At 45.4% G+C, this 26923-nt stretch overlaps 1 long non-coding RNA gene across 2 annotated transcripts in view; it reads left to right on the plus strand.

Moving 5' to 3' along the window:
- LOC135968862 (uncharacterized) overlaps window positions 1-15144 on the plus strand; it is a 31177-nt gene extending 16033 nt beyond the window's left edge. The window contains exons 2-3 of one of the 2 annotated variants that reach the window (XR_010583871.2): window positions 8725-8842; window positions 9932-15144. This is a non-coding gene — a long non-coding RNA (uncharacterized lncRNA). The remainder of the gene's footprint in view (window positions 1-8724; window positions 8843-9931) is intronic. The other variant, XR_012428706.1, reaches the window with a different exon arrangement.
- The last annotated feature ends 11779 nt before the right edge of the window (window positions 15145-26923 follow it).

The raw sequence follows: 26923 nt of genomic DNA on the forward strand, positions 1-26923 counted from the left end.
CTGGAGTCCCTCAATCGGGATTTGTTGAGCTTACTTCAAGACCAGCCATTTGGCTAGACCAGGTCAGGAAAAAGAGATGTTGTCTGTTAAGCAACAAGAGTACTTAGCAGGGTCTATCTTTCTCCAAGACTATGTATCATTGGGGGAGCTCCCAAAAAAGTTTTGAAGGTGGGGGACTGGATTCCAGATAGTCCAGATTGACCAGTCACCACCACAGTAGCATTAATGTCCCGATTTACAGATTAATGCACTGAGGCTTAGAAGAGTTGGGTAAATTGCTCAATTTCATACAAGCAACAAGTGGCAGAGCTGAGATTTGCACTCACAATTGTTGCTGTTCTTTTTTTTTTTTTTTTTTTTTTTTCCGGAGACAGAGTCTTGCTCTGTTGCCCAGGCTGGAGTGCAGTGGCATGAGCATAGCTCACTGCAAACTTGAACTCCTGGGCTCAGGTGATCCACTCCTGCCTTGGTCCCCCAAAGTGCTGAGATTACAGGTGTGAGCTCCTGCACCTGGCCACTGCTCTTCCTTTGAGTAGAGAATGCATTGGTTAGGATGCGTTCAGCAGACAGTAATAGAATCCACTACTCAAACGGACCTAACAGCAAGGACGTTTATTCACTCCCACACTCAGAATTAATCCAGGGCTTTCATCATGACATCAGGGACTTGTACCTGCTTCATCTGAAGGCTGGGTTCCCTCATGGCTTCAGAGTGGCAGCCACAGGCATCAGAGCTCTTTGCTTCCTTGTTCACATCATGTTGGGGGAAGTGAGAGTGGACTTTCATACTCTCTCTCTCTCTCTCAAGTGCATGAAATACCTTTCTCAGAAGCCTCTGGCAAACCTCTCTTTCAGTCTTACTGGCTGGAATTGGATCACACGACCACTACCAAACCACTTGCTGAAAATGATTAACCTCAGACCTACCACTGGAGCTGGATTCAAACCCCAAACTGCATGGCCTTTGCCAGGTGACAGAGGGTGGTTTAGCCGTTGGGGAGTTGGCCATGGTCCACTATGAGGAATAACAATGTATATGTTTAACTCCTCTTTTACATAGAACAAGGACCCAGGCCAGTCAATCTATTTACCATACTGATACCTGTGGTCAAGTTTAACTTTTTCTCTAGCTCATAAATGCTTTACTGCATAGTAGTAGTATAAAGACAATGAAGATAAATTATTTCTTCATTGTTCTTCCCAGCCTGGACTTTAACATCTCACTGATCTATGGCCAAAAGACATCTATTACAGACACCTTGCCCTGGAGCTTAGCTAACCACCTTCCATTATCATTAGTGGCTCATGTTATTTTTCAATGTTCTTGAACATAGCTTATGACTTGGTTTCCTTCTAATACAATGATGGCACCATCTGTGGGTGACTCTCGGTTTGAGGTAGGGGTGAGGGTTGGATAGAGAAGAAACTCCCCCAAAGGCATGACACTTTGTAAGCATAGCAGCTTCTCAGAGCAGTATTGCACCATTCGGAGGCCATGGGTTGCAAGTAACAGAAACTCAAGTTGAACCAGTTTATGGAAGAGGGAGACTAAAGAGGAAGACTTTTCTGGAGTATCGCAGAAAAGATGCAACAGGACCTAATGAAATGAGGGGTTCAAAAGGGATCAGGACAAGTGATCTTTTTTTCTGCTTCCCGCTGAGCATCTGCTCATCCTATCCACTTGCACACTGGCTTCTTCCACTTCTGGCACCCTCATGGAAGGAAATGAGGCTACCTAGAACATTTCACGCCTTGCTTGAAGATACTGGAGGCTCTCTTTGATTTTCGTTTCAAGGATTCCTGAAAGATCTCTTTTTGGCTCAAGGTGACAGGTGCCAACCGCTGAGGCTGTGGTCAGGAGTCAGGTTGGACTTACAGAGTGATTCCCTTGATGACCATGTAGAAGATGGGAGATGGGGAGTGATGCAACAATTCCTGGAAAAGGAGTCCTGGGAGGACAGTCCCATAGGCTGCATCATAATCATCTAGTGCCACTGAGTGGGGCAGGTGGCAGGAGAAAAAGAAGGGAATTCCCCGTGTGATTCTGTAGACTTGGCTGTGCCTGCAGTTTTCCAAGGAGACTAGAGAGCTCTGTCTTCTCACCACTTCTTCAGAAGGATTCGCTGAGGAAGCTGCTGGATCTTTCAGAAGGTGGTGATGAACAGAGCTGAGCGAATGGGCATGGCATAGTCCATGCCTTATGAAGACCAAAGACTGGCTGGGGAGAGAGATGTGTGCTCAACTCAGGGCCTTCACTGGGGTTCCAGAAGTCCTCTGCTGCCACACTTACCACATATATGGTGACAGCTGTCTATGGGTGGATTTTTTTTTTTTTTTTTTTTTTGAGACAGTGTCTTGCTCTGTCACCCAGGCTGGGGTGCAGTGGCATGATCTTAGCTCACTGTGACCTCTGCCTCCTGGGTTCAAGTGATTCTCGTGCCTCAGCCTCCCAAGTAGCTGGGATTACAGGCACGTGCCACCGTGCCCAGCTAATTTTTATATTTTTAGTAGAGACAGTGTTTCACCATGTTGGCCAGGCTGGTCTCAAACTCCTGACCTCAAGTGATCTACCCACCTCGGCCTTCCAAAGTGCTGGGATTACAGGTGTGAGCCGCTGGGCCTGTCCAGTGGGTGGACTTCTTGAGGGCAGGGGGCTGTGTCTGGATCTCCTTGATGGCCCAGATCTTAGTTATTTTCCTGACACTGCACAGGTGCGTCAGGTGAGTGATTGAATAAATTCTTCCCCATGCAAGGCAGAATGAGAGGAGTGCTAAAGAGAGACACAAGATGGTTACTTTGAGGAGGAGAGGTTGGTTCTTTCCAACGGGTAGACTGGGGCAAGTATCACAGATGTAACACCCACTGAGCTATGCAGGAGTGGTCTCCAGAAATGCAGTAGATGGGAAGCAGAGTGCTGATGCAAATTGGGGCTTAGCCTGAGAGGATTCTTGGCTTTGCCCAGGAAAGAATTCAAGGGTGAGCTGGTGGTAAGGCAGAAGAAAACAGCTTTACCAAAGTGTCAGTGTTGCAGTTCTGACAGTGATGCAGCTCTGTGACTGCTCCTGCAGAGCAGGGCTACCCCATAGGCAGTGTGCTGAGAGCAGCAGCTCAGGGCAGGTTTGCAGTCATAGTTATACCTACTTTTCATTGCATGCAGATTAAGGGGTGTTTTTTGCAGACATTTCTAGGAAAAGGGTAGTAACTCCTGCATCATCAGGTCATTTCCATGGAGAGGAGCAATAACTCCTGGGTGTTGCCACGCAAAGGTAAACTGACGTGGCACACTGGTGGGCGTGTCTTATGGAAAGTTGCTTCTGCCTAGTTCCTATTTTAGCTAGTCCTCCATTTGGTCCAGTGTCTGAGCCCTATCTCTGGTATTGAGTCCCACCTCCTACCTCAGTGGTGGGGGTCGGTTCTGCCTGGATGGGTTCAGAGCCTCCTTGCTGCTTCTGTCTCTGGCCTGGGCTTTGACAACCCATATTCTCTCTAGAACACCATTTAGGTCACAGCAATTAAACTTGAATTTTTCCAAAAAATCAGCAGCTACCTGATGTCCACTGTATCTTTCTGGAGTTCCATGTATTTCCAACTAGATAGACTTTTCCATCTTCATAATAGGTGAGAAGGAGGGGATTGGGAGGGGCCATGGGGAGGAGCATAAGGAGGCTACATGGGAGGCAGCCTCTGAGGTTTCAGCGAGCCTTCCACACAGTGCTGCCAGCAACACACCATGTGATCCTGAGCAAGTCCCTTTCCTTCACCATAGCCCCAGTTTCCATTCATAAAACGAGGAGATGGGATTCAGTCACTCTTGTGGTACTTTGCAGTGGTAACGTTTCATGCTCCTTTCTGTGCCCTACTGGTCATGCCAAGTGTCTAAGAAAGGCAGTGCTTGGCCTAAGTCACCTAGCAAGTTGGGGAAGGAGGCAGAAAGTGCACCCGCTGTGAGCAGCAGGAGGCCGTGTTCTGTTCACTGCTGGGACAGTCATAGCACCTTGCTAGTGCCTTGCACACAGTAGGTACTTGATAGATTTACTGAATGAATGCATGCACGTTTCTAGACTCCTGAGTTAGTGTAGATTCCAGAAGCTACTGTCTTTCTGTTAGGATTCTAGAAATAAGCCCTCAACTTCCCCACCAGGATGGTTTGTTACCAAATGGGGATCCAATCCTTTCTTTTTTTTTTTTTTTTTTGAGACAGAGTCTCACTCTGTTGCCCAGGCTGGAGTGCAGTGGCGCAATCTCGGCTCACTGCAAGCTCCGCCTCCCAGGTTCACGCCATTCTCCTGCTTCAGCCTCCCAGGTAGCTGGGACTACAGGCACCCGCCACCACACCCGGCTAATTTTTTTGTGTTTTTAGTAGAGACGGGGTTTCACCGTGTTAGCCAGGATGGTCTCGATCTCCTGACCTCATGATCCGCCTGCCTCGGCCAACACTTGTTTTGTAATTGAGGTCAGTAACTGTCTAGGAAAGGAGAAGCTGGGATTTATCCCTAATTTCCCATGGGGACCTGAAACCAGTGCAGCTCACAGGAGAAGCAGGACGAATCTGCAGAGGAAACTGTCACATAAACTGTCAACAGGTATGTGTGGCAAACCAGGTGCGTGGGCTTGCATCTTAAGGACTGAATGCGGTTGAGTCCTCTGGAGGATGCCAGCACCTTGGAGATGCAACTAGGACCTGAAAGCATTGTCAGAGTGGCTGGAGTGCTCCCTAGCACTGAATAGGAAGGCAGGCAGCTTAGAGTGGGATCCTGGGCTCTATGCCAAAATGCAATCCAACGTTTTTGGAGATTCAGTAGGATAATAAATTAAGGCCGAGGTGAGGCCATCAACAGGAGAATCTTGTTTCATATTCCAGCTAGATATTCTTTCATCTATTGTTATATATATACATTTAGAGATGGCCCACTGCCCAGGCTGGAGTGCAGTGCCATGATCCTAGCTCATTGTAGCCTTAAGCTCCTGGGCTCAAGCAATCTTGCCCCCTCAGTCCCAAGTAGTTGGGACTACAGGTGCCCAACACCACCACCAGATAATTTTAAATTATTTTTTCTGTAAAGATGGGGTCTTGCTGTTTCCCAGGATGGTCTTGAACTCCAGGCCTCGAGTGATCTTCCTGCCTCAGCCTCCCCAAGTGCTGATTTAGGCATGAACCACCATACCTGGGCCATTCATATATTTACTATTTTATTTATGTTTATGGAAGCCACAAGATTCTCAGCAGTCAATTACAGCATTCAAGAATGATTTCTCAGCTGGGCGCAGTGGCTCACGCCTGTAATCCCCACACTTTTGGGAGGCCAAGGCAGGTGGGTCACCTGAGGTCGGGAGTTCCACCAGCCTGACCAACATGGAGAAACCCCGTCTCTACTAACAATACAAAATTAGCCAGGCATGGTGGTGCATGCCTGTAGTCCCAGCTACTTGGGAGGGTGAGGCAGGAGAATTGCTTGAACCTGGGAGGCGGAGGTTGCAGTGAGCCAAGATAGTGCCATTGCACTCCAGCCTGGGAAACAAGAGCTAAACTCCGTCTCAAACAAAAAGAAAGGATAATTTCTCTTCTAAAGAAGGGTCTTATGTTATTAAATCCAGGGCTTTCAAACTCTTTTGAACCCATCCTTAAAAAAATACCTTTTCCGGCCGGGTGCAGTGACTCACACCTGTAATCCCAGCACTTTGAGAGGCTGAGGCGGGTGGATCAGGAGGTCAGGAGATTGAGACCATCTTGGCTAACATGGTGAAACCCCATCTGTACTAAAAATACAAAAAATTAGCTGGGCGTGGTGGCAGGCGCCTGTAGTCCCAGCTACTCAGGAGGCTGAGGCAGGGGAATGGCGTGAACCTGGGAGGCGGATCTTGCAATGAGCCGAGATCGCGCCACTGTACTCCAGCCTGGGTGACAGAGCAAGACTCCATCTCAAAAAACAAAACAAAGCAAAACAAAACAAAAACAATAATAACAAAAAAACCTTTTCCATCAGGATCCAGTACACGTGAACAGATATACTACTGGAATAAGAGTTTCAAAGAAACAAAACTTGACTGTAATATATGTAATGCATTCTTAATATAGTGGTTCTCAAAATGGTTTGGGACCAGCAGCCCCAACATCACCTGAAAACTTATTAGAAATGCAGATTCTTGGCTGGGCACCGTGGCTCACGCCTGTAATCCCAGCACTTTGGGAGGCTGAGGTGGGTGGATCACCTGAGGTCAGGAGTTCGAGACCATCCTGGCCAACATGGCGAAACCCTGTCTCTACTAAAAATACAAAAAAAAAAAAAAAAAAAAATGGAAGGGCGAGGTGGCAGGAGCCTGTAATCCCAGCTACTTGGGAGGGTGAAGCAGGAGAATTGCTTGAACCTGGGAGGCGGAGGTTGCAGCGAGCCAAGGTCATGGGTGATAGAGGGAGACTCTGTCTCAAAAAAAAAAAAAAAAAAAAAGAAAAGAAATGCAGATTCTTGGGCTCAACCTCAGATAAGCTGCATCAATCATTCTGCGAGATTTACCAAGCGATTCTGATATATGCTAAGGTTGGAAAACTACTACACAGTATAGTATAGACTATTATTCTAATCTATTTAATTAAAAAACCAAGCTGTTGATTATAAGCCACTACGTTTGGGGTTAGCTTAAAGGCTACCTAAAAAACCTCTGAGGTCTTGCCCGGTTGTTTTCCAGCTTCCCTCTCCAAACTCATCTCAGACCATCTGCTCTTTGCAACCTTGCTCAAGCCAACTTCAGCCAGACCCACTGCTTTGCTGGCTCTTAAGCCTGCAGCCCTTTCTGCTCCTGAACCTCTGCCTGCAGTGCAGCCCTGCCTGGACACCTCTTCTCCCAGCTCTTGGGTGGATGGCTCTTGCTTAGTGAAGAGTCTTAGCTCAGATACTTTTCTTCAGAGAGACTGCCCTGGCTAAATTGGTCTCAGCTGGTATATTTTATTTTTGTCATAGCCCTTAGCACAATTGATCATTATCTGCCTCCAGTTGAATCTCATTTGCGTAGAACAATGCCTGGCATATAGTAGGTCCTCAGTAAATACAGTCACACACCACCTAATGACGAACCACATATATGACACTGGTCCCATATGATTATAGCACTGTAGTTTTACTGTACTTTTTCTAATTTAGATTTGTTTAGATACATAAGTATTTACCATTGTGTTACAGTTGCCTACAGTATTCAGCACAGTAACTTACTGTACAGGTTTGTAGCCTAAGAACAATAGGTACACAATAAAGCCTAGCTGTGTAGTAGGCTGTGCCATCTAAGTTTGGGTGAGTATATTCTATGACGCATTTCTCAGAACGTATCTCCATCATTAAGTGATGCCTAACATGACTATATTTGTCAAAGGAAAAAAATGAATGGGTACTTCTCAACCCAGAATGCTCCCCTCATGAGTGTTTTGAATCCACAAATCCTTGGTGACCTCTCCTAGTGACATGGCCTTTCCTCCCTCCAGTGAGAAACCCTGCCCTGCCACCAGAGGGTTTTTCTTCCCTCCAAAAGAAGGAAAAAAATACTGAGAATTCTGTCTCCTGGATGTTTCTTGCCTCTCTAGTCCTCCACCATTCCCTGTGTGCAGTGATTAAATCAGAGAAATGTAGAGTAAATAGCACCAGGCTTGAACTTAGGGCACCTGGGTACAAGGGAGGGTTCAACTGCAGCCTGACTGTTTGGCCTTGGGTAACTTACTAAGTGTCTTTAGGCCCAGTACAGTAGGGGTCATAAAACCTGCTCATGGCCGGGCGCGGTGGCTCAAGCCTGTAATCCCAGCACTTTGGGAGGCCGAGACGGGCGGATCACGAGGTCAGAAGATGGAGAGCATCCTGGCTAACACAGTGAAACCCTGTCTCTACTAAAAAATACAAAAAACTAGCCGGGCGAGGTGGCGGGCGCCTATAGTCCCAGCACTTGGGAGGCTGAGGCAGGAGAATGGCGTAAACCAGGGAGACGGAGCTTGCAGTGAGCGGAGATCCGGCCACTGCCCTCCAGAGCGAGACTCCGTCAAAAAAAAAAAAAAAAAAACCTGCTCATTCTCCCTTATCGAGTTATCAAGGGTCACAAAGGATAGAGCTTATGAAAATGCCAGGTATTACAAAGAATTCACCAACTTAACACCTAAAATATTGACCCATAGACCACATTCACAGCACGGAGGCACAACCTTCCTGATATGGGTTGGGTGTTCGTTCCCTCCAAATCTCATGCTGAAATGTGATCCCCAATGTTGTAAGTGGGTCCTTGTGGGAGGTATTTGGGTCATGTAGGCAGATCCACCATGAATGGTTTGGTACCATAATGAGTGAGTTCTCACTCTTTTAGTTCATGTGAGAGCTGATTGTTTAAAAGAGCCTGGCACCCTTCCTCTCTCACACGTGCTGCCAGCTCCCCTTCCCCTTCTGCCATGAATGGAAGCTTCCTGAGGCCTTACCAGGAGCAGATGTCAGTGCCATGTTTCTTGTACAGCCTGCAGAACCATGAGCCAAATCGACCTCTTCTTTATAAATTACCCAGCTTCAGAAATTCCTTTCTAGCAATGCAAATGGACTAAGACACCTCCCAAGGAAGTTGGGAGAGCTTGGGCATGCAAATCCATGGTAGAGCATGCAATCACGAAAATACCTGTGTGAATTCTAAAAGGAGCCCCTGAGCCATACAGTAGAAAAAGGAGCTTTTAGTAACTTGCATAGGGATTTTCATATTGTTTGCAAGTCATTTAATGCAGGTGGGCATGCATCATGATCCATAATACTCCTGCGCTCCTGCCTCCAGCCATCCTTGGCCTCTTCACCTTCACGTCCTCCCTGCTGGAACCCAGCCTGGAAAAATGGTGAGTTGAGCTCCCCCTGGGGGGCTCCCATGGCTGTCCCCTCCTTCCAGAGGCATGTATGGGGGTGAATGTGGGCCGGGAGGGATCCTGGAACATCATGCTGTCTGATGAATGGCAGGCCTTCGGCATCACTGAGCTTTCACACCTGAAACCATTAAAGGTTGTTCTCCTTTTAATTCTTTATGGTCGTTCTCACTCCTTCCTTAGAGAAACCTCTGATTTTCACTTGCGAGACGCTTGGCTGAGCTTGTCATACCCTAAAAGGTGATTTCAGTTCTCTGATGCCAAAGAGCCTCTTCCGCTAATCAAAACACAGCTGCAGAGGCCTGTGTGATCTGCTAATGGGCACCCCAACTCTGGGGTATGTCTGTCTGTACCTGGGAAAATAGATGTAATTAGGATAACAGATATCATATGTATATGCAAATGTAGCAGGTAAAAATGACTAGAAATGAGACAGGGCTGCAGTTTGCCAAATCCCATCAGACCAGCTATGCAGCTTAACCAGATGCTAACACCATCACCACCAGGCCTTCCCCGGTACCAGCTCTGGTGCCCTTGCTTCATCTTCTTTTCTCCACCATGCTGCAACCCTAATGCAAGTTATTTTTATTTTATTTTTTTATAGATAGGATCTGTGTTGCCCAGACTGCAGTGCAGTGGCACAATCAAGGTTCACTGCAGCCTCAGACTCCTGGGTTCAAGTGATCCTCCCACCTCAGCCTCCTGAGTAGCTAATCTTTAAATTTTTGTAGAGACAAGATCTTGCCGTGTTGCCCAGGCTGGTCTTGAACCCCTGGCCTCAAGCAATCTTCATATCACAGCCTCTCAATGTGTTGGGATTGCCTGTTTTTATTTTTTAATATAACAATAGATCCCCGTAGTTTTCTGAAGAGGCTCTTTCAAGAGCTTCAGATCTTATGAGGCTGCAGGGATCCTAGCATCTGAGAAGCTGGTGGGGGAAAGATGGACAAAAGAGAGGGCCTCTTCAGTGTTTTTCCTTTAATGAGGGTTTGATCCCCACAAGGACAGCATCAGGATTGGAGGGGACCTGATGCGTCATTACCAATCCGGAGTTGCCTTTTGCAGAGAGAACAACCCCGTAAGGATGAGAAACACCCCAAAGCTTCTTGTCTGGAGTCAGGAGGCTCAGGCTGAAGTTCTATTTCTGCCTCTTCCTTGTGGTGTGCACTTAGGCAAGTGACTTACCTCTCTGTGTCTTGTGTTCTTCACCCTAAAATGGGCACAACAACAGCACCCACCTCAAAAGGCCTGCAGGACATAGGCTCTCAGATGATGTCTTCCTTTGTGATAGGTACATGGGCAGGTGAAGAGAGATAAACATCAGGCCCAGGGTTCTCACTCCACTGCATCACTCCGTCTACCTGCCCACAGATAAATCACTTCACCTCTCTGAGTCTCAGTTTCTTCATCTGTGAAGCGGGCTAATGATGGATGTCATAGTGCTGCTTCACTGTAAACAACAACATGCCATTAAACAGAAGCTAGTTACGCATGTTGAGTAATGACATCTGCATTTTGGGGGAGTGCCAAGTCTGATAAGATTGAAGAGCATTTCAACTGGGCGTGGTGGCTCACACCTGTAATCCCAGCACTTTGGGAGGCTGAGGCAATGCCCTGTGTCTGAGAGGGGTTAAGGAAGTCATCACTCCCATCTGGTCTATCAGAAGGGCTGCCAAACTATGCAGGCAAACGACTTGGGCACTGCCTTTATCGAGCTGTGCAGTCATTGAACAAGGGCATCCAACTTCACCAAACTAGGAGGGTCTGCGTGTGCACATCCATCTCTGTTGTTGGGACTGGGGCCTGTGCCTGTTTCCATTCTGTATGCTGTGTGCTTGACACAGTGCCTGGTGCATTACATGCTCAATAAATATGTATTGATTGATGGATGAATAAATGAAATCATCTGCATCCATGGATGAATAGATGGTCAATTACATTGTCAATATTCTACCCTGTGGGTGGAGTGGAAAAAGCAGTCAGAATCTTGGTCCTTTTGCAAATGGTGGAAGAGGACAATATTTGTAGAGTGTGTACAGACTTTGCAGTCAGAGCTACGTTCAATTCTCAATATTGCCATATCTTAGCAGTGAGCTTATTCAAACTTCAGTTTAAGAAAACATGCTAACCTTCAGTTTCCTCATCTGTGAAATGAGGATAAAAATATTGCCTCCTTTATAAAATTATTGTGTAGATGCTATACATTTGTACATGCCAGGGCCTGCCATGTTACCAAGTGGAAGGTGGTAGAATGGAAATGAATCTCCTTCTTTCTTCCCGTCTGCACTACACAGATTCCAAGCATATTGTTTTATACCCAGCCAAGTCTGAAGCCCTGGAAGTGGATCTGATCTTTTACCTGTCTCTAGCATTGATGTTTTTTTATTCTGTTGAAGGCATCAATATTTGTTCAATAGTATAAATCTTAAATAAGCATCTAAACTACATATTACAGATGATGAAAGTCATTTCTGCACAGAAGATTATCTCACATGATCGTGTTTCCTTCGTTATCTGGGGCCTCTGTAGTTGGCAAATCTCCGCAGCTACTTAAATGATAACATTAGTCCTAATGCCATGTAAAATGACTCGTTCCTCAGGGTAGGTTTATTTTTAATAGTGTATGTCAGCAGCAAATAGCTTGGAAGACCCCAGAGGAAAAAGCACAGCTCAGGCTCTCACTGAAGCGATGATATAGATATATTTAATATCTATATTAAAAACCTTTTAGGCACCATGGTGATATTGAACTGGATAGTTAGGCGTGTGCAGGGAAAATCCTGGGCTGTTTATAGAGTGTGATGCAGTGTGCATAGTAGAAACCTTTTGAGGTTCTTCTAAGTCAAATTTGGGCCTCAAAAATCTTTGACAGACATTTGACCCCAGTAGTAAAATACTCTGAAATACAAGCTGGGAGAATAAAATCACTTCCTTTTCTCTTTTTTGGTAAGCCTGTTGATAAGTTTGCTGCGCTATTAAAATGTTTAATCACTTGCCTCCAGCAAGAGCAAGCTTCTGTCTGAAGTTGCAATTTATTAGAGTGCCCAGAACATACTTGCTGTTTATCCAAAAGATGGCCAGGGAATTCTTACAGAGAAAACAAACCACAATTTGAAATCAAGCATAGAATGGCAGATGAATAGATCAAAGGCAAAAATTATTTTGGAGTTGATTTCAGGGGAGACATGATAAAACCTGCACTGATTTTCTATCCCAAAGGCACAGGGTTAAATCATACAGTGGCCACAGGTCTGGCCTGTGAGATATCCCTGGGACAGATGGTAAAAGTGGTGCCAGGCCTGTCCCAGGGAGGGGAGAAGAGGCAGCAGAGGAAAGGGCTGCTTGCTAGAAGCATACCTTCCAAGAAGAGGCATTTCTCTCTGCTTTCAGGTTTGGTCAGAGAAGCTCAGCCTGGAAGGGCAATAAACAGATAGGTGCCTGGTTTCAGCAGAATGCTATGCCCAAACCCCTCCTCCCTCCTTCTCTTCTGTGGACCTCACTCTGGCCTTTCAAACTCATCCCAGGCAAACTGAGTCATGGGGCAGGGAAATGCCTTCAAGACAGTGAGCATCATTCAGTTATGGCTCCTGAAGGCCTCTTGCTAGTGGCACAACACCATGGACCTAGCCCTTGAAGGAAGAGGAGAGAAGGAGCGCCTTGGAGGGCCACGGATAATTAACTCCTTCCAGAAACTGGTATCCAGGACTATGCCTCGGAGGGCACCTACGGATAATGAGCCTACCATCAGGTCACAATTTTCTAAACACAGATGTGTAAAGACATAAGGAATTTCCTGTTTATCATCCTGTCTTTGCCTATACAAATTCCTTTTTAAATCTGGATGATTGTATCCCAAACTGGGTTATAAAGAATAACAGATATTCTGGCAGAAAAGAATACTACGGCTTAATACATTTGGGAAATACCGCATACCTTGAATCACCAGATACAATGGCATATTAATGACTCTCCTATGTCCTGAACTGAAAACTAGCAAACAAAACTGGTTTCACTCTGTTTCCCCCAGTGTTTCTCCAAATGGTTTGGCTACGAACTGCTTTCTTCACAGAACAGCTATCATCATCTTACCTTTGTGGAAGGCAGTTTAAGAATTGCTGTGTTATGGTAGGCAGAATTCTAAAAATGCCCTTGTTTCCCCCAAGATTCTCCTCTTCTGTTGATTCAATTGAATATTTACACAAATGCTGCTGAGAGGGAATTTTGCAGATGCAAGTAAAGCCCTAAGTAAATCGACTTTAAAATATGGAGAGTATCTGGGTGAACCTGAGCCAATCAGGTGACCTCTTAATTGAAAGGGTGAGGATTTGATGTTCCTTCTGTGGCTTTGAAGGTGGAGGGAACCCCATGAGAAGGAATATGGGCAGCCTGGAGAGGCAGAGACCAACCCCAAACCCCAGCTGACAGCGATGAAATGGGGACATCAGACCTGAAGCCACAAGGAACCGGATTCTGTCAACAACTGTAAAAAGCTGGAAGCAGAATCTTTCCCAAAGCCCCCAGATAAGAACCCAGATGGCTGACACTTTGATGTTGGCCTTGTGAGACTCTGAGCAGAGTCCAGGTGAGACTACCTGGACTTCTGACCTGTAGAATCGTGGGATAATAAATGAGTGTTGTTTTAAGCTGCTAAATTTGTGGTAATTCATTTTGCAACGACAGAAAACTACTACATACTGATTCAGAGAAATCAAAACAGAAGTGGTACACTCTTCTCTACCCTTTTACATTCACAAGGTGTTTCCAATGTAACGCTCATGTATGGTCAGGGCAGGTGTCTCTGTTTTTACAGGTGATGATATAGACTCAGAGAGATTAAGTTACTTGCCCAGGACACTCAGCTAGGAAATGGGGGAAGGGGACTTGAACGGGCTTTTTTGTGTGTGAGTTAGGATGGGGTGGGGGCGTGTTTCCTTTACTGTCTTTTGCATTCAAATAGGAAAAGGCATTTGGAGAGACTGCAGTTGGGAGCTTGCAAAGGAGGATGTAAAAAAAAAAAAATCAGGGAAGAACACATCAAGCAGCCGGTTCAACTGCTTCATCAGAGAGGTCCTTTCTTTCATCTCTTGTGTCTGAGCAGAAAAGCTTGTTAGAGAAAGGACCTACAGCTGTGAGTCAGTGACAATGTGTGGGGGCAGGGTCTTATGAGGCCACCGGAAGTGGGCTGCTGGGATGCTTTATACGGACAACTAAGGGTGAAGACACGCAGGCCTGTAATATCAAGAGAAACAATGTTTGCAGGCTGACCGCCCAGATGGGTGGTTTGCAGAGGTGGAGCTGCCTGCATAATTAATCAGCTCTAGCTTTCTTCGCCACAACTGGCATTCCTACCTGTACCCGCAGCCCTTGAGGGGCCCCTCACTCAGTGTCATGGAGCAGACAAGTCATCTGGGACCACTGCCCACTAACCCCCAGGGACAGAAGTGGAGACTGAAGCCCTGAAAAGGAACAGGACTTCCTCAAGGTCACAGTCAAGGATCCCCTAACATATGACAATTCTCTGTGTTGGTTAGTGATGACTTCCTGATGAGCCAGTATTCCTTACTGAGCAAATTTAGTGTGCGTGTATGTGTGTGTGTGTGTGTGTGTGTGTGTGTGTTTTGTGTCCAGTATGAGAGTCAGAACTGTGAAGTGTTATTATTGTCCTAATAATAATAGAAGTCAATACCCACAGAGTAGAGACCCAGTGCTTGATGCTGTCTTGAAAGTGCTTCGTGCTAACCCCATTCTCACAGCAAGTCCATGAGGTAGTCAGGAAATCATTAGGGCTCTTAACAAATGTTTCTCTCCAGAAGTGGATCCAGGTTTTGCAGAGCTTAAAGCTTATCCAATTTGTGGGGACCTCTTGAAGGAAAGGAATACCAACTTACAAATATAAATTAGGCACAAGGCCTCATGAAAGAGAAGAGCTTGGAAGCATTACAGTAAGTCTGTTAGTTGCACGTTAATGCTCCCTGCCCCTTGTGAAGTTACGCAAGAGAATGACTTGCTTTGACCAAGGGGATGTGAATGAAATTGATGTGTGTCACTTCTGCGTGGAAGTCTTAAGACTTAGTGAGTGATTCTCCACTTTGTTTCCTAACCCTGACTCCCATGGTCCCTGGATTGACCATGGAAACGTGTGCCAAGATGGAACCTCCTTTGCCCTGGAACCCTGAGTCTGTGATATCTAGAGCAACCTCTCTCTTAACCCTGCCCTGTGTCAACCGACATGAGATCTGGAGTGTAAGGAAGAAATAAACTTTCGTCTTGGTAATTCACTGAGATTTTAGAGATTTTTTTTTTTTTTTTTAACCACAGTGAACCTCACTTAACCTAACTGATATAGGCAGGGTCTTATTATTGTTTCGTTTTCCAGATGAGAAAATTGAGACATAGGGAGATTCAGTTACTTGCCTGAGATCACCCAGCTAGTTAATGGTAAAACTGGGATAAATGGCTCAGTGTCTTTGTTTCTAGGTGACATTAGGGAGTGCTGGGGACTTCAGCAAACTGAAGATATTTGTTCCATCTGAAGACTGCTTCTGACTTCCTGCTGATGGTTGTAAAAGAGGAATGTAGGCCTTCATTGCCAGATCATCTAATTTTTTTTTTTTTTTTTTAGCAGAAGCCAAAAATCCAGCGTTTTAATGTAAAACCAACTGATTGAAATATTTTCTTTTTCTTTTTTTAAACACCATGAAACTAAGACATCAGTGAGCTAGGAGGCTTGGTTCATCAGTTTGAGACCTTACAATATCCAAGTTTTCTTTAAAAACAAAACACTAAAAATTCAAGCCAGTAACAGGTATGTGCTAGTGACATAGCCATGGTAGTCTGAGAAGGCTTTGGTGGGGAGGTAGGACTGTGGCAAGATGTCCAGTGCCCAGAGAGGTTCCCTGCACTAAGATGATAGGGGTCGGGGATGTTCCTGGGCTGGGGATGGAAAGAGAATAGTCACACAGATTTTCAAAGACTCAGTCACATCAAAAATGTTTTGTGGCCAGGCACAGTGGCTGACAATCCCAGCACATTGGGAGGCTGAGGTGAGGCTGGGCTTGAGCCCAGGGGTTTGAGACCAGCTTGGAAAACATGGTGAAACCCCGTCTCTATATAAAAATTTAAAAAAATTAGCTAGGCATAGTAGTGGGAATCTGTAGTCCAGCTACTTGGGAGGCTGAGGTGAGAGGATTGCTTGAGCCTGAGAAGTTGAGCCTGCAGTAAACTGTGAATGAGCCACTGAACTCCAGCCTGTGCAACAGAACAAGACCCTGTCTCAACAAAAAATGTTTTGCTAGGGTTATCCAAATTTTTATAGGAGGCTGTCATACTCACACACAAATACTCCTCGAGGAAACACTAATAGTTTCACATGATGCATTTCTAGAAGCTTTCATATCACCATGCCCCGTGGGGTTGAGCAGGATCTAGCTGAATGTCATTGAGTCAAAGAGAGAGGAGGCTGTCACTGAACAAGCCTTCCTGAAAACAGGAGATCTCCCTGGATCCAAAGAAGGCAATTCTCTGATAACTCCTTGAAGAGGCCCAGGTGTTTCCATGTACCTCATCTCTTCAGCTGTCTTGTGGGGCTCCGCTCATTCTTGGGGAGTGGAGACAGTGAACAGTAAAGGTTATGTCCAAGAGGCCCTAACGTGAAAAGTGAAAAGGAAAATCAAGGTCAGATGAGACCAGTGAGCGTTCAGCACACCTGACCTCATGCATTAACCCAGAGGTTCTCAAAGCGTCAAAGGGGACTTGAAATGTCATAAGAATAAATGAACCATTTGTGGAAATAGAATCATGTGGGCAAAAACATTTGGAAAACACATTATGCAATGAAACAAGGTCCTTTGCTGCAGAACTTCTCAGAACGTTTAAAAAGCCACATGCACTGTGTGTGTCTCTAAGAGGGCAACACTCTCTCTACCTTTTTTTTTTTTTTTTTTTTTTGCAGAAGCTTTTGGGAAAGAATGTGATAGAAAACTTTCTTTGAGATGTGCTGTCTCCTTTCCTTTGTGGGTTCTCACCTCTGAATATCTTGGTCACTTCCTCTCCAGGTTTCTTTTAGAATTGCAGTTTTCTCTTTTCAGAAAAGGAGGCATTTCTATTTATTCATTAGTTTTCAGAGTGACCCGTGGAGATCGGAGAGGTTATTGCATGCCTGGCACTGTACCCCACGGGTCCTTGAGCTCTCTGGGCTGGGCACAAGCACCTGCCTTCTCTTCAACTCAGCGGTGACTTCAACAGTTGGAATTTCCAGCTCAAAGGAGGTTCTTTAAGGCAAAGAGACAATGACACTTGGGAGGTAGCAGCCTCAAGGAAACAGTCTCTGCCTGGGGACACGTACTTGGGAGGAGGAAAAGGAAGAGGAGGAGGAGAGAGAAGCCCCTGAGTGGCTGACCAAAAGGGGCCCCTTTTATGGCCTTCCTGTTTATGGCTGAGAAGTAAACAGCTCAGGAGCCAGGTTGTCTCCCTCCACAGCTGGGCCACTGGTTCGAGCTGGCCGGGGACCCTCTCTTTCTGGGTGGCAATGGGCGGAGAATCTGCCAGTCACGCTCATCTCAGAATGCATTTTTAAAAAGTCAGCATCTTGGGCATTTTTCCTTCACCCTGTGCCATCTTCTTGGCCCACACCTCAGGGGTCTTGCTTCTTTCAGGAGACAGTTGGAGATCTGTGTGTGCAAGCTTGGGGGTCAGATCCCAGCTGCAGCGCGAAGCAGCTGTGTGACTTCCGGGGAGCCCTGTACCTCCCTTATTCTCATTTACAGTGATGAGTAGTAGCCCCTTTCCCCCAGGGATCTAAGAGGATGTGCAGACTGTGCCTGTGAACTTGCCTGGCATGTGGTAAGTGACAATACATGTTTACTGCTATGACTATTATTTCAGTTGCCCTCTGGGCTCAGTCAGCCTCAGCTTCCAGGGGGTGGAGAGCTGGGGTCCTGGTTGGGGGCAGGGGCTCAGGCTTACCTCCCAGAGGGACTCCAGGGGCCTTGGTCCAGGCAGCAGCTCTCTCTGAATTAGCGCTTGGAGTGCTTTGCCTCCTGAGAAACGCAGGCTGTGATGGAGCTGGGAAGGTGCTCCAGCTAACATGAGGAAGACGGCGCCGGGGGCAGCTAACACCAGGAGAATCAATAAACTATAATTATCAAGAATGGTGTCTGTGGGGGGTGGGGGCAGAGGGAAACAGAGGAGGGGGTGGGACAATGCCATAGAGAAGAAACATCGAGAGCAAGACACACACACACATACACACACACACACACACACACGCACACACACACACACAGAACAGATGCAGAAAAAGTGTGCGAGCATGAAAAGAGAACAGAAGTGTGTGCTGTGCTCAGCCCTCCTGTCCTGTCCCCTCAGGGTGGGTCTGCCTTCCTGGACAAGACAGAGGAAGTAAGAGCCAGACATCTATTAGCTCTTTACATTCCCCAAGTCCTTGTCCACATCAGTCCTTTAACTCTTGGATGCAGGGAAGAAATGTTCTCACGTCTGCTTACAATGTCTAATCTATTAACTTAGTTATGTTCAGATTTTAAAACAATATATATATTTTTTTATATTGAGTGTAGTCTGTTAGGCTAGAAATAGTACTTCAACATTACCCGCACCTTCATCATCCCTGGATTGAATGCTACTTTTCAGACCCACTGCTCCTGCAAGGTTTCTTTTATTTATTTTAAAAATATTTTTAGAGACAGGGTCTCACTCTGTCACCCAGGCTGGAGTTCAATGGCACGATCACAGCTCACTGCAACCTAGAACCCCCAGGGAATAAGGGATCCTCTTGCCTTGATAGTGAGTAGCTGGGATTACAGGCATACACCACCAGGCCTGGCTATTTTCTTTTTTCATTAAAAAAATAAATAAATTTTAGAGACAGGATCCCACTATGTTGCCCAATCCTGGGGTCAAGAGATCTTCCCACCTTGGCCTCCCTCCCAAAGCGCTGGAATTACAGGGGTGAGCCACGGTGCCCCATGCTCCTGTGGTTTTTTGATACAGCACTTTTGGAACCCATTACGATGCTGTCACCTGGACTTGAAGGCCAAGCCCCACAAACCCACTGGCTACTCATGAGCTCTATCCGGTTACCACTCACTGTTTTTTCTAAAAAAGACTTGGTTTTTGAGAGCAATTTTAAGTTCACAGCAAAATTGAGAGGAAGGTACAGAGATATTCCAGACATAACCCGGCCTCCCATATAACCTTATTGCTTTCAAAAGCCATCTTTTAAAATTTCCTTTTCTCTGATCCCCCAACTCTTGCCATTTTGAGGTATCGCCCCTAGAAGGGATTGTTACATCTGGCGCATGTTTTCTTGGCTTTCTTTCCCCCAGATTTGATCTGGGAGACTTCACAAGCACAGGAACAGGCATTGATGGAGGTTGTTGAACATGGGTGGGTTGACTTTTCTCCTGAAGGTGTCGAAGAGACCCTCAGAGGAGGAAGGCTTTTGTAACACTCAGACATGCTGAGCCCCTGTTTTTCAAGGATAGGGTTTTGGAAAATGAGCAAATATGCAAACAAACTTGTGTTACATTTGGGCTTTATTGTGTGCCAGGTCACTAGACACTAGGCTGTGTGTGTATGTGCATGTGTGTATGTGTGTTTAACCAGCATTATCTCAGTTAGCCAGTCTAATCTCAGTAGTATTCACAGGAAGGATTTCTACCTCCCTCATAGAGTAGAGCTGCTGGCCAGGAGGTGTCCCTCCCTGTCACAGAACTTGCAGGTGGCTGAGCCTCCCAGGTGCCCAGATAGGCCCTCAGCACTGCCTTTCCCCAGTGAGGAAACTGAGGCCCTAGCAGGTTAACTTTCAAAGCATCCGAGGCTCACTATAGCAGTGACCAGCCTAGGTTAGATCAGGTCTCCTGACTCTCAGCCTGTCTGATATCCCATGGGGAGAAGATGGTGAGGACAAGATGAGACAATGTGTCCTGCCTGGGAGGGGTTCTCCTGGGAGCTGTCTCACACATGCCCTCTGCCTCCCGCCCTCTGCCTTAAAGTATGCACACTCCCCTTCTCTAGCCCTGGGTGGCACGCTTTACAAGGAGCCTAGCCTCCTGGCCCTTGGCTGAGCAATCACATAGCTTGCCATGTTCCTGGGAAGCCCAGGGCAGAAGACAGAGCCCAGGGCCTGGTACTGGATCAGCCGGGACTTCTCAATCTGTGCCTGGTCCCCCACATCCTATCTCTCTGCCTCCCTTCTCCTGCCAGCGACAACCACAAAGCTCCCTCTTGCCTGGAAGCAGAAAGAAGGTTCTTCTGTGCGCCCACGCAGCCAGGTCAGTGGGATCCCTTCGGTGAGAAAATTCTTCCTGGGTTTGGGCACGGATTGCTCTGCCTACAGGTGGGCAGATGCTCCTAAGCCCTTCACCGTGTGCTGGACAGCGAGCAGGCTCCACTGCACAGTGCGGGGCGTGGGTTTCTCTCTCATCACTGAGCCCAGCCTCCATTTTTTTTTTTTTTTTTTTTTTTTTAAGGAGGTTGTGATTTCTACTTTGTTTCTCTTTTTTTGTTACTTCAAATTGACATCCTGACCTTGGGCAGAGTGTAGCAGGGAGCTTCCTTTTATTCTTATCTTTTTGTTTTGTGTTTTTGTTGTAAACTGTCTAAAACTGTTGGAGAATTTAATTTGGATACAGTGAAGCCAGATACCACAACATAAATTTACCCTCAAGACTCTGAGCTCTTAAAATGTGTAGGAAGGTCAGTTTTCTCCCCCTTTCTAAACTCAATGCAAATTTTTGTTTAGTAACTTTTTTCCCTACCTTGGTAAGATATCTTAGAGAAAGGATGGTTCAGAAAAGAAGTGGTCTGAGGTGGTGGGAGGATCGCTTGAGCCCAGGAATTGGAGGTTGCAGTGAGCTATGATTGCGCCACTGCACACCAGCCTGGATGACAGAATGAGATACTGTCTCCTAAAAAAGAAAAAAGAAGAAGTGGCGTGTGCTTTTTCCACTTTGATGAAAAGAAAAAGTATGGAATGGGTGTCTGCTAAGAAGCATGCTTCCTGCTTGGCCAATGCTGCTGGTTATTTTTATTTGCAAGTGTCAGGGCTGGGTTTCTCTAGTTTCTTCCATTTCAGACCTACTTCATACCCATTCTTAAAAGGCATTCAAAAATACAAAGGTGAAACTTTATAAAAGACTCTAATGTGTGTTTCATTTTACTCAGTTTTTCTTTAAATTGAAGGGAAATTCAGTTGCGTTAAGTGGAATAAATTTTTCTTGCATGTTCAGCCTGTTGGTTTCTATTTCACTTGGGAGAAAGGGCTATCTGCATAGCCCCCAACAGGGGAATCATTTTCACTAGACATTTTCCTACTTGCTTTAGATTAAAGGAGAAGTCTCGAAACTCTAGAAAAATAAAAATGTAGGTGGGGTGGGTGGGGGAGCGGGAAGAAACAATGCAAGTAATTACTTCTCTCGATGTTTTTTTCCAATCTAGATTTTCCCCTCTTCTTTTGTGGATCCACACCAGGCACATTGGACCTTGCCCATCTACGCCCCAGCCCCATAGAGCAAGATCAGACGCCCACTGGTTTGAACTCCCGTGGGTGGATGGGGTGGTGTTGAGGGGGAAAGGAAGTGGGGAGAAGAGCAGAGCAGTTTCCATAAGTAGAATTTGGGGCTGAGCTTAAGCCACCACACCAAGGGGAAGATGAGCCTGGTGGTTCCAGACATTTTTTCCCCCGAATATTGAGTTAAACCTTTCTAGATCAGTGAAATCTAACACTCTGGATACCTTATGAAATTTATACCTTATAAAACTATGGCAATGAGTTCTGTGAATTAAAAAAAATTTAAAGTAATTGTTTTCTTAAAAAATAATAATAATTTTTTTGAGACAGAGTCTCTTTCTATCATCCAGGCTGGAGTGCAGTGGTGCAATCTCAGTTCACTGCAACCTCCGCCTCCCGGGTTCAAGCGATTCCTGTGCCTCAGCCTCCCAAGTAGCTGGGATTACAGGTGCCCATCACCATGCTTGCTAAATTTTTGTATTTTTAATAGAGACGACATGTCACCATGTCGACCAGGCTGGTCTCAAATTCCTGACCTCAGGTGATCCATCCACCTCAGCCTCCCAAAGTGCTGGAATTACAGGCTTGAGTCACCATGCCTGGCTAAAATAATAATAATAATAATAATCAAAATCATAATTTGATGTAAGCCTTTAGTGGGGCCAGGCAGGAAAGACATAGAAGAAGACACATTGTAGCTACTGCCAAAAGTTATTTTGCAAACTGTGGTTTTCTGATTGCTTATTTTTTTCCCATCTCTTTTTACTACGTTACTCTCTTTTCCATATTGAAATATGTGTATTAGAACAAATTTGCTTTCTATTTGGTACTTCTCCTACCTCAAGAGTCTGAATCTCTGTTTAAATGCTCAGAAATGGACATTTTCGCACCCATGTGGCCATGCTCATGTACTTCTTGCTGGGCGATCCTGTAGTCACTGTTCTTTTGTGATTTCCCTCAAAGCCCCCACTGTGGTTTGTCCCCTGAAGGTTGCATCTAGGTGGCCCGATACAAGCTAAAGATTTCAGGCTTGTTCCAAGTTCCAAAAGTGTTTCCGTTCCAAGGCACCCTGGGTTTCTCACTGTCCTCTTTATTAACATGGACAAAACGCCCTGCTTTGTGGCTGATTTATGGTTGCATTAGGGAAAACTCCACAGAGGGTATAAAATACAGTGTCCCACGCTGGGGCCTAATCTTACGTGTTATCGGTGATTGCAAGTGCATTTTATAACACCGGTGCCAAATCGAAATCAAGGTGATTTGCGCATCAATCTCCTGGATAAAATCAGGGCACGCTCTATTGCAGTTTGACCTTCGTGGTGCCTTTGGCTGGTCCAACTTGTTTAAGTCCCTGGGACAATTACCCAGGGACAGTTGGAAAATGCAGTGATACTGGCCAGAGCTGGATTACCAGCTGTATCAGAAGGCTTAACCGTTCACGCCAGAGACTCCCGAGAACCAGAGGAAAAACCCTTGGAGGAGGCTCTGATGGCTTCTATGAAGCACTGGTGCTGTGGGCAGAGAAAGGGGAGAACCTAGGGGCCATTTTCATGTGTTTTTAGATGTACCTCCGAACTCTATAGCAAATCTAAGAAGCAAAACTTTCCATTTTACAAGCTGGCAGATAACTGGGTCTCAGAAAGCCTGTGTGGGCTTTCCCTGCCTTATTTATCATTCCAAGAGCTCAGCTAACTGTGGGTCAGGGAAGTGCTTAAGCTTCTAAAACAAATAATAGAGCAAGGATGAGAATGAAGTCAGTGGGAGACGCTTTATTCCTGCCACCACTAACTAACTGTGGGTCAGGCAGATCCTTAAGTTTCTAAAACAAATAGTAGAGCAAGGATAAGAATGGAGTCCGTGGGAGCCATTTCATTCCTGCCACCACCAACAGTTGGTTCCCCTTACTGATTTTCACAGAAGAAGATCAGAGACTTCCTGAACAATCTGATAGATTCCCTTGGTAAAACTCAAATCATAACCCTGGATTTTGATTGATGCATTCACAAGAGCCTAGGAGGGCTAAAGATATTTTGAGCAGATTCATGGAAATTGTAGATTTTTAGAACCTAAAGACTCTTTAGTGATGGTCAGAGGGTATATTTAGGATAAATATTTTTAAATCAGGGTTTTATGCCTATAATCTGAGTTTCTCAACTTATATTTAGCCCAGACTTCTTTTTAAAGTAATTCCATCTCTTTTGAATCTGGACCCTTTCATAGCCCAAAGGGGGAACCTTAGATGGCTCTTCAAATGGTGAATGCTATTTTACAAAAACCCTTTGAGATATGCTAATGGATATGGGATGATTATTAAGATAAATACCTTGTGTTGGAAACTATAGTTAATTATAATATATATAATTAGTCACTGGTCAGGCTAGAAGTTATAATTTATTGCTCCTTAATTTGCATTTATTATCAAAGATATTTAATTTAAAGGAATTATAAAAAATAGCCTGATTTGAGTGGTTATGGAGATGGTGGGCATTTAGCAAACTTCAAAACTCTCCTTTCAAATTTTTCTAAACCCATCATATACAATTTCAGGAAATAACACACCAACAAGAGGAGATGACTTATGCTTGTTGATTAAAAAATGAGAAAGCCATTTCTGTAAGAAGAAATGATGTAATTTTCTCTTCCAGACCCTCATTTTTGGAACACTAGGTAAGCTTTTATTGTAAGAGGGTCCAAGTTCAAGTAATAGAATTATGAAGCTTTTGTGATGAAGTTCTTTTGTGTCTGTTCATGAGGGAAAACAATAAAATAAAGTATTAGATCCTTTTCCTTTTAGATAATAATTTCCCTTGGACAGTGAAAAAGAAGCCATTTTTGGCGAAAAAGTCGTTAGTCACAGATACAGCTTTTGTACAAAAGGAGATCCTGGTGTCTTTTTATATAAAGCTCCACTGCTTGCAAACATATGGTTTCTGCACTCTCTTTTATAATTCTTGCTCTGTCACAGCTCAGGGTGCCTTCAGCCCCACAAGAATGACTTTCTTGCATCCTTGTGCAAGGAGCACCTTGGTGCTGTGTGAGAAGCAGCCTTGGTCGTCTTGCCTCCTACGAATCCTCTTTTTAATAAATGCAGCCGCAGTTTGACCTGCAGTGATCTGCAATGTATCCGCAGGGGAAAAGCACCACCAGAACGTCAGAATCTTCCTTCTTGAGTTGAAGGGATCCTCTGTCTTAGGGAGACATCTGTGAGAATGCACCATTGAAATTTCCGTGTCTTCAGATCAAGGTCATCCTGGAGCCATTTAAGCATTATTTTAGAACTCACCGAATGTAGATTGTCACTCTCTTCATTCCCATTTCTTCCAGGATCGGAAATGGGGGTATTTGGTGTTATAGTTTTGTTAAGGAAGAGTGAAGCATACTCGGATTGGGTGGGGCTTGAATTGTGCTTCCTTTAGATAGAAGCTCTGTTCTCGTATTGAAGGAGAAGTTGGGGGGGGAAGATGGGGGGAACCTTTGAGAACAAGACCTCGAACCTCCCTTGTGAGTGGGTCCCAGGGTGCTCCCGTTGAGTGATGGACAAAGCCGAGTCCTGAGAACATGAAGCCCATGGGACACCTCCTGGTTATTCTGCAAATGGTTCCTTGGCTTCTCCTCCTCTCAGAGGCCCTGTGTCCATCAGTGTACCAGCAGTGGCATGCATGCAATAAGAGGGTGCATCGACTGCAGAGAATTTAAGGTCAGAATACCATCTAAAAGTGTCTTCTTTTTTATTTTCACCATAAACTAGCAATTCCAATGTCAGCACTAAGGTACTAGTGTGCTGGTACAGAGGACACTTCAGTCATGCACACTTGAGCTGCGTGTGGGGGCTAAGGCTGGGACCCGGTCCAGATCCCCTTTGCTGGATCAGGAGTGGGGACACCTACTCTTTGGCTGCTGAATATTGGCTGCCACTGGCTCAGAGCTGCCATCTTCTTGGCAGAGTTAGACTCATCCTTCCCTGAGCAGCCCACAGCCAGTGAATGGCTGACCCCGTCCCTAAGGAGCAACTTACCTCTCAGAGTCCCCACCTCCCTCAGGCTAAGCTTAACCCCACTCAAGACCACAGCCACACAGCCATGCTCAGCCTCTTTCCCATCTCTCCCCTGCTTCTTTCCCTCCCTTGATCACACCTCAACAATTTCTGTGCATTCAGAGTTCTGTCTCAAGCCTTGCTTCTACAGAGCCTTCTCTAACGTGGCTAAAGTAGTATTCAGAGAACAATTTATAGCCTTAAATAGGTTTATCAAAATCTAAGACTGAAAATACATGAACCAAATATTCAACTCAAGAAGTTGGGAAAAAAATAATACCACCAATTGCAACTACACCACACACACACACACACGCACACACACACCTGCACACACACACAGAGGAAGAAAGGACTTTTTGTCTGCATTCTATCATAGAAGAATCTTATGATAGTGGGATGCATTAGTGCCAGGACATTTTCTGAAGCGGTCACCGGTTGACACACTATTCAGTAATCAATAATTGTAATTATATACTCCCCTTATGTAGAGTATGAAGCTTTCTGCAGGCTATAGCCATTCTGTAACAGCCAATCATGTTTTCTTTATCTGAGTGATCCTCATAAAAGTGTCAGTAGAAGAAGATGGAGGAAAAGACTTGTGGGGAGAGTTGACAGGCAGGTCATGGAGGGAGCAGAGGGCTCATTCCGGCCTGTGACCACGTGAAGAAGTCATTTGACTTCCAGGCAGTAATGCTCTAAGTGGCAAGAAAGCTTGGGCTCTGGTTTCCCCCAGGCCCACCTGAGATCCAAATAGTGTCCATATGTCCAATGTCTTCCTTTTTACCTATGGATGCAAGATGTGATCCCAATACTCCTTTGACTTTTCAGGTTTATTCGATGTCATCCACGAGTCTGTAGAGTGCTCCTTGAAGATGTTGGAATTCTTTTCTCAAGGACTCTGTTTAAAAGCCATACCCAGCCTCTGGGAGGCAGGATAACGTGAATTTTGTGGACCAACAAGCCTGGGTTTAATTCAGATTACCATCATTTACTTCCTGTGCAATATTGGGCAAAAGACTAAGCCTGATGCCACCCTCAATCTGTTAAGAAGCAGAGCTAGTGTTTAAACCTACGGCATCTATTTTAGATTCCCTGTTCTTCACCACTATCCTGATCAAAGGGCCAATGGATCTAAAGCATTTGGATAGCACAGTCACTGGCTGCTCATAACATAACAGCAATGAAGATGATTATCTCTTGATGAGATGATGAAGTTGATGGTGATGATGATGGTAGTAGGTTATACATATAGATAACAGAGGGTAATAGACCAACCAAAAGTCCACAGATTCTTCCCCTAAGGCTCCTTCAGATGAAACCCACCCCGTCCCCCACAACGTTAGGGTCTTGGAATGAGCACTGTTCTTGGCATCAGAATACCATATCCTGCTGAGATGCTAACTTTAGGTGAGTTTATTTGCCTGAGCCTTGGTGTACTCATCTGTAAAATGGGCAGAAATGCTAGGATTACACCAAAAGAGATCCTGGGTAA

This window comes from Macaca fascicularis, chromosome 20 (assembly GCF_037993035.2).
Source record: "Macaca fascicularis isolate 582-1 chromosome 20, T2T-MFA8v1.1".
In the NCBI taxonomy this organism is placed as follows: Eukaryota; Metazoa; Chordata; class Mammalia; order Primates; family Cercopithecidae; genus Macaca; species Macaca fascicularis.